The sequence below is a fragment of the Marmota marmota genome, unplaced genomic scaffold, assembly GCF_001458135.2.
Source record: "Marmota marmota marmota unplaced genomic scaffold, marMar, whole genome shotgun sequence".
Lineage (NCBI taxonomy): Eukaryota > Metazoa > Chordata > Mammalia > Rodentia > Sciuridae > Marmota > Marmota marmota.
In genome coordinates this window covers 41,390,723-41,398,880 of record NW_025999977.1, presented here as the reverse complement: position 1 = coordinate 41,398,880, position 8,158 = coordinate 41,390,723, and the positions used below count along the sequence as shown (strand labels likewise).

The 8,158-nt window shown below is 41.9% G+C and overlaps 1 long non-coding RNA gene across 1 annotated transcript in view; it reads left to right on the top strand.

The window, feature by feature from the left end:
• The window catches only part of LOC125617234, a 15,399-nt gene extending 7,508 nt beyond the window's left edge, over window positions 1–7,891 (top strand). Inside the window, exons 2-3 of the long non-coding RNA XR_007348156.1 lie at window positions 3,716–3,853; window positions 6,140–7,891. This is a non-coding gene — a long non-coding RNA (uncharacterized LOC125617234). The remainder of the gene's footprint in view (window positions 1–3,715; window positions 3,854–6,139) is intronic.
• Window positions 7,892–8,158: the final 267 nt, after the last annotated feature.

Below are 8,158 nucleotides of genomic sequence, written 5' to 3'. Positions count from 1 at the left end.
AAAATAAAAAAAAAAAAAATTCAAATCTCTCTCTCTCTCTCCAAAAAAAAAAAAAAAGAACAGCGCAGTTTGGCACATGAATAGGCAGACCAATGGAACCAAATAGAAGACCCTCTAGGTGTGAAATTCCTGTAGGTGAAAAACAACTGAGTCAAAGTGGGACTTTGTAATAAATGGTGTTGGGGCAACAATACCTCATACTCCATTGGTGAGATAGGAGGGAATAGATTGCTGAAGAGAATGAGAAATAGTGCCATCCTTATGAAGAAGCATTTGGCAGGATCTAAATGAGACACTGTGTACATTCACCTTTCATCCCAACACTGTGGCTTCTAGGAATTCACCTCAAAAATACTCCCAAACCACATGTACACTCTTACATATGCGGGCGTCTTCCTTATCCTATTATTTGGATTTGCAAAATATTAGAAACTACCTAAATGCCCAAATATGGAAGATTTATTCAATAAACTATGATATACACAATGTAACACAAGGAAGCATTTAAAAGAAGAAGACCTTCATTAACTGCTAGTAATATATATTGAAAATGAGAACCTAAGCTATAAAAGCAAAGTACAGAAACATTTTTTTGTGTGATAAAGACAAGAAATTAGAAAATGTAATGGACTTGCTTATTTAAGACAAGAAATTAGAAAATGTAATGGACTTGCTTATTTTAGTAAAAAGAAATACAAGAGCCAGTAAACCAGAATACAGTAAAAATTAGTTATCTACAAGGAATTTGGTGAAAGGACAAGATAGGAAGGATGAGGAGGAAGAGAAAATTCTGAGGTTATCTTTTGGTGTAGGTAACCTACTTACAAAGCACATCAATGTTACATACATTCAGAAATAAAATTAAATCAATCAACAAAGGAAAAATTGAAAACCTGTAACTGAATGCAAATAGAAACAAATGAATCCAATGGTATGTTAATAAGTGACATTACTGCAATGAAGAGGGAAGAAAGAAGTGAAACCAATCAAGTCATTTTGAATACAATATTTTGATATACCACAGTCTAATGCAGATAATAAAAAAAATCAATAATAAATATAAGATAATAAAAAAAAATCAATCCCAGAAAAGAAGAAACACAATGGACAATAAACATTTTAAAATACTGGTTATCTTAATTGCTGGGCTAGGGATGTGACTCAGTAGTAGAGCACTTGCCTAGCATGCCCAAGGCCCTGGGTCCAATCCCCAGCACCACAACAGGGAAAAAGCAAAAACAAAACAACCACAACAACCACCCTTGCCATTCTAGTGGGTGTGAAACATTATAGTTTTAGTTTTTTAATTTGCATTTCCCTGAATGCTAATGAAACTGAGCATCTTTTCAAGTGAATTTGACAAGAAAGTTAAATTAGCAAAGTGTTTGAAATTTAGTATCCAGTGTTAAAGAGTTTTTTGAGGAAATGTAAATTAGACAATCTTTCTGTGGGGTGATTTGGAAATACATATAAAAATCTTTAAGAATTTTGAGATCCTTTTGTTACCGCTATTTACCAGTGACCAGTCCTTGTGTCCCCGAATGCTCCGAGGCAAGTGTAGAGTGGAAAGTGGAAGCTTTATTAAAGGACAGCAGAAAAGACTTCTCCCCAGAGGAAGAAGGGGACCCAAAAGGTGGAATCCGTGGAAGGGGGAGGTCTTCTCTTTTTCATAGCTAAGGGCTTCTTTTAGTCCTCCCGCATTCCTGTCCTTTGTTTCCCTTTATATCGCAGTGATAGAATGCAGGTGAGAAGGCCAAAAGGTGAGAGATAGGTGGGCTGAAGGAGTAATCTGGGCAGGAAGGGCCTGGGGTGATTTGATTAGCACCTCCCTGCTTGCTGGGAGCTGCTTCATTAACAGTTCCTTAGGATGGGTTCCGGGCCTTGGGGACATTAACATTTCAATTTCCCCAAGTTCTGCTCGTGTTTCCTGGACTCCATTCTCAATAATGGTCTTCATTTTCTTTATCTTACTCGATATTAGGCCCCATTTACCTAACTACACTAACTATCTCTCTTTAAATCTGGCTTCACTTTGACCCAGAAATTCCAATTCTTAGAATTTATTTTATGAAAACATTCAGTGATTTATATAATTAAATTCATGCATTAGAATTATCTTACCAATGTTACTCCTAAAATCAAAATGGGGGGGGCTTTAATTAAATTATAAGACTTCCATGAGATACAAGAGTTCACAGCCATCAAAATCATACGTGGTGTCACAAGCTTTTAATCCAAGCTACTCAGAAAGCTGAGGCAGGAGGATCTTAAGTTTGAAGCCAGCCTGGGCAACTTAGCAAGACATTGTCTGAAAATTTAAAAATCAAAAGGACTGGGTGTGTAGCTCAGTGGTGAAGCACCCCTGGGTTCAGTGTTGGAAAGGAGGTAAATCGGAACTCAGCAATGCTGGCTGGGAGCATGAATCTGTGCAACCATTTGGTTACACTTCACACATTTTAAATTCTGTGTACTTTATATCTAATAATTCCATCCAAAAGACACTACTGACATCTGTGCCAAAGAGGGATATATAACCCCTACTCTGTCTTTAGTATTTGTAGTGGTGAAATAGTAAGAAAAATTCCTAGTGTCCAGCAAGAAAAGAATGAATGGCTGTACGTATGTCCACGGTAGAAATGTTAAGCCGCCATGAAAGTGAAAGAAGTACATTTTCCTAAAGCAACATGTATTAGCTGAATCCTTTTTTTTTTAAAGTGAAAAAAGCAAGAGACATATGACTAGTTCTACTATAATACCATTTTTATAAAGCTCAACATCAAGTAAACCAAATAATTTGTAAACCCAAACTTCAAGAAAATAGTTAGCCCCATGGGAGGAAGTGGTAGATATAAAAGGAGCACCTAGGTAAATTGTGCCCGTGATCACCATTATTTGCAATAATTTGCTTCTTGGAGATCATACCTACATGTGCATGTGTTGTGCTCTCTGAACAAAATACTGGACAAATGTAAACCTACATATTAGTAGAGGTTATTTCTGGGCTAAAGGATTGAGTTAATTTTCTTTGTTTATAGTTTCTTAAATAGTCATGAACTTTTTTGAAAGCAGTGAAGAAAATTATTAAAATTGCAAGATCTTTTTTGATTTTCATTCTGCAGCCTGAACAATTTAAGTCTTAATTATCAAAGTTATAAAGTTATAAATGAGCTGGAGGAGGAGGTGCACAGAGGAATCTCTAAGGTCATGTGTGACTCCAGGTTTGGGCAGGAAGTGAGCTGAGAGCAGTAGGAAAGAAGCTACTGAAGCATGTTTCAGGGCTACGTGGGAGGCAGACATCTGTCAGCGGAGCATCAACGTGGGCAAGAGGAAGGTAATAGCAGCTTGGGGAAAATCATTTAATGAACCTGAAAATCATTCCTTGAAGTCAGAAATCCTTGTTCCAGCCTGCCTGACTTCCAGCCTCCTCCTCCCTAACCCCAATAGCAATCAAATAAGAATACAGGAAACAAGGGGCTGGGGTTGTGGTTCAGCGGTAAGCACTTGCCTAGCACATGGGAGGCCTTGGGTTCCATCCTCAGCACCACATAAATATAAATAAAATAAAGGAATTGTGTCCAACTACAACTAAAAATAAATAAATAAATATTCTTTAAAAAAAAAATACAGGAAACAAAACATCACAATCCCATCCTTGTATCAAATGATAGGAAACTGACACCATAATATGTACCCTTCTCTTCTCTGTCACTTACAGATGTCACAACAGGACTGGAAAGAGTCCAATAGCAAGTAATTAAAATGAAAACCAGAAACAGGGTCCTTGACAAGAGGGCAAGCAAAGACCAAACTCCAAGCCTGAGGAGAATGAGAGTTTAGACAGGATGTGCCCGAGGTAGGCCTATCAGAACAGAGTGTCACACATCTTGCCATGCCAGCAGTAAGGCGTGGCTGTGGGTGGCTGAAAGAGACAGATCTGGAAGACAAAAATAGGAGCTGCTGTTTTGCATGGCAGATAACAATTTGGAAATCTTTAACACCAGAGGCTGAATCATTGGTTCTCAGTCTCATCCAAACATGGGACAAAGATGGAAGGAAAACAGACTGGGGGCTTCTGGGTGGGGTGGGGATGGCCAGGAAGAGAGGCATGGCTCCTGACTCTCTGTGATCTCCTGTGGGTTCTGAGTCTGGGACAAATTGCATACAGAGGCTTTATGGATAAAATTTTCCAAGACTTATCTCGTGAACAGTGGTGATTCTTCAACAAAATTGCCCACGGGATCAAGCATAGGTTGGTCTGGACTAGAAGGAAGACTCATCCTTGGTGTTGCCTGTGAGCTACAATCACAGCTGAACCTGCCATTCCACTGGATGCACAGTGTAGATCTCCTGAGGCCAGTGGCTATCACCCGGAAGATCCTTGAGAATTACCCCAAGTAGGCAACCCAGAGGCCTCTCTTGACTTCTCAAGAAAAGGTGTCCACAGGTTTCGCTGTTTTCCCAGATGTATTTATGGGGTATTGTTAGGCACCTGAAAAGGTCAACAAATTCTGTTAATGTAACTTTCTAAACTGGCTCAGACTGGCTCCATGGCGCATGCCTAGAATCCCAAGATCCAGACCAGCCTAGGTAATTTAGCAAGACCCTGTCTCAAAATAAAAAATAAAAAGGAATGGGGATGGATCTCAGTGGTAGAGCATCCCCCAGTACTGATGACTGATTCCAGCTGTTCTCAATCTGGCTGCATACAAGATAAGGTTTTGAAAAACTATCTACAGCTGGGCCCTGCCTTAGATGAACTGAATTTTTTAAAGTGATATAAGGTACAAAGGGAGTGGAGAACCCTGAGCACCTCCATTTGTTGAAGTTAATTATTCCAGGAGTTTCTGGCTGTAGGAAGAGTGTGAAGGGCAATGGAAAACAGGCTGAGTGGAAGTTAAGAATCCAGTTCTGGGGCTGGAGATGTGGCTCAAGCGGTAGCACGCTCGCCTGGCATGCGTGCTGCCCGGGTTCGATCCTCAGCACCACATACAAACAAAGATGTTGTGTCCGCCAAGAACTAAAAAATAAATATTAAAAATTCTCTCTCTCTCTCTCTCTCTCTCTCTTAAAAAAAAAAAAAAAAAAAGAATCCAGTTCTGCCAGGTAACTAGAGCAGGTGCTTAAATAGGGTCCAGGCTGCCCCTAGGTGGGGGATGTGGGAGAAAGGGGAGCTTGGCAGCCTCCAGAATGTTACTGGACAGCTGACAGCCTTAGATGCTATCTTCCAGGCCCAGGACAAGGAGGTACTCTCTAGCAACTTCTGCTGAGCTGTGCCTTCTCCTTGTTTCGCCTTCTTTGCTTCTCCATGTTGGTCCTGGACTGCAGCAGGCCAATCTCCTGTGCTCTGTGTCCGCCTGCCTTAGCATTTCAGAGCTCAGTCTGCACACAGCCCACCCCTACCTACCCTGCAAACTCATTCTTCAAGGGCCAGTGTCATCACTGTCTTCAGTCAAAGTTCCCTTGAGGCCAGAGCCTAGGGAAAAGGGTATTTCCCCCTGGCCTGCTCAGGGGCCTCTCTGGTTCACTTCACATCACATTAAAGATGCTTCCTAGGCTGGGGTTGTGGCTCAGTGGCAGAGAGCTTGCCTCTCACATGTGAGGCACTGGGTTCAAATCCTCAGCACCACGTAAAAATAAATAAATAAACAAAATAAAGATATTGTGTCTGAAAGAATTCCCCACGCAAAGACACTTCTCTGGGAGAATTCCAATTTTATTGCAAAAGGCTGTGTGCTTATATAGAACTAAGGGGAGATGGTAGGGCTTAGATAAATGGCAGGCCACCTGTTTATTGGCAAGTTCTTCCAGATATCAGCTCCGGAGCCCAGGAATTAGTTCTCATTGGGGCTAAGGTTCCCCGCCAGTGAGATTTGAAATTGGCGCCAGCGGGAGAGTTCACACGGGCGGGGAACTTTCCGCGCCACTGCAAAAAAGAGGAAGGTAGAAAGAAGAGGTCCTTAGGCGCCATGTTGGGGTTTTTCTCTGGGGTGCGGCTGCCGTTTATACTTTTCCCAACATTGTCCATGTATAACTAAAAAATATTTTTTAAAAAAGATGCTTTCTATATGGGTTAGGACAACTGTTTGCCTAGAAATGTCCCTCCTCTTCCTCTAATGAGATGCTTCCATCTTTTTTCCAGGACACAGGAACACAGAGTACAAAAAGCCACCTGGTTATTATCCAGATACCCAGCTGGGAATGGAAGGGCCGCTGCAGCTAGTGCAGTACCTGGGAAACTGGAGCCCCAGTGCTCCCACATGCCCACGTGCTGACCCTGCTACACAGCAAATCCCACCCCACCCCACATTACTTTTTCAGATGCTTATATAAAAAATCACTTCACTGTAGGGTACAGAAAGCTCCAGAAACTTCATATAGGGAGACACTTTCAGGTACTCAGATGACCTTCTGGGGACAGCTTGGTTTGCTGAGGCTTCTCAGACAGATCCCTCACTTTGCTTATTTCCCCAGGTCACTCATCCCATTATTTTTTACCCCCACCATCTGCTGGCTCCTCCACACATCAAGGGTTACTTTCCTGCTAATCTATTTGGCTTCAACCCCCCCATTTCCATCTAGATCATCCTCTCCTGTCTCCAAGGATAAATACTTATCCATAACCTGCCCCAAGATCTGACTGAGACTTCACCATCTGCTGATTGTTTAGTGTGACCCTCACTCTTCTCTGATCACGACCTGGTGGTGTCCCCTTCACCTTTAGGCCCCATTAAGGCTATTTTTGCATTAGTTGGCACATTACGGGATAAACAGCTTGGGCTGTTACACTTTTGCCTGCTGTGTTTCCTCGCCTAGATTTCAAGTTTCTCAAACCCAGGACTCATGGTGAGAACACAAGAATATACACGATCTTGGCAATGGGTGATGAGAGGTGGGCAGGGGTCCCACTGGGACCCCAGAAGATCTGTCCCTGGCTGTGGTGCAGTTGTTAAGTCTGAGTATGATGAATAAGATTTTTTTTCCCCTACATAAACAAACACCCTATGGCACATTTTTACCAGCCAACATTCTTTCATGACTTTTCAGAAACCTAGAAAGGTCATAAACCTGAGGAAACTCAACCTTGCCGCATTTTGGATGGTTGGTGAGAAACACCAAGGAAGACTGCAAAATATGCATGAACTACAATTCCCTGCACTGTTAGTAGGACTGTCTCACTGGCAGGTAATATTTAATGGGCACCTCCTATGTGCAAGGCTATGAAATGGAAGGTGAGAAAATACGTAGGGCAATTTCTGCTTTAAGAAGGTTAAAAATAGCAAGTGGGTTATACAAAACAGATGATTTTCAAGAGATTACATAAAGGACATTGAAATTAAGGTTTAAGGGCTAAGGGAGCCCAGAAGATGACTCGTTCCATCCAGAGGCAGGGTGGTAGGCTGTAACAGTACTGGTCCCCAGTGAACCACGCCTCTTGGTACACATACTCTTACATATTCCCCTCCCACGTTGACTCTGCCTTGGCCACATCACTTGAAGCAACAGCACATATGACACAAGCAAAACCATTGTCCTGTGAGCACTGTATAAGGAAGCCAGTCTAGCCCAAGGGAGGATGAGAGGCCTTGTGGAGAAAAAGTGAGTGGGCATCCCCTGCCAGGCATGTGGGTGAGGCCATCTGGGTGTACCAGTCCAATTGACCTTACACAGAGGCCTCCCCTTGTCCATGGTTCTGTTTTCCAAGGTTGCATTTGCCCACCATCAACTGAGACCCAAAAATAATAATGGCAAATTTCAGAAACAAATAACTCCTGAGTTTTAAATTGTCATTCTGAGTTGCATGATGAATCTCCCACCATCCCTCTGTATCCCAGCAGGATACAGATAATAAAGAATCCCTCGGTCCAGCTATTCACATTACTTGTGGTAGTTGAGTGAGAGACCACATTCACATAACTTGTATTACAGTATATTGTTCTAATTTATTATTAGCTATTATTAATCTCTTATTGTGCCTGGTTTATAAGTTAAACTTAATCATAGGTATGTATAAGAAAAAACACCATATATACAATTCACTGTTCTCTGCTGTTTTGGGCACCTACCACATATCACCCATGGATAAGGGTGGCTATGTGTAGCTAAGTGTAGCTATGTGAGTGGGTCCTGGTGACACCAGCAGAGGAGCTTCCCAGTTGAT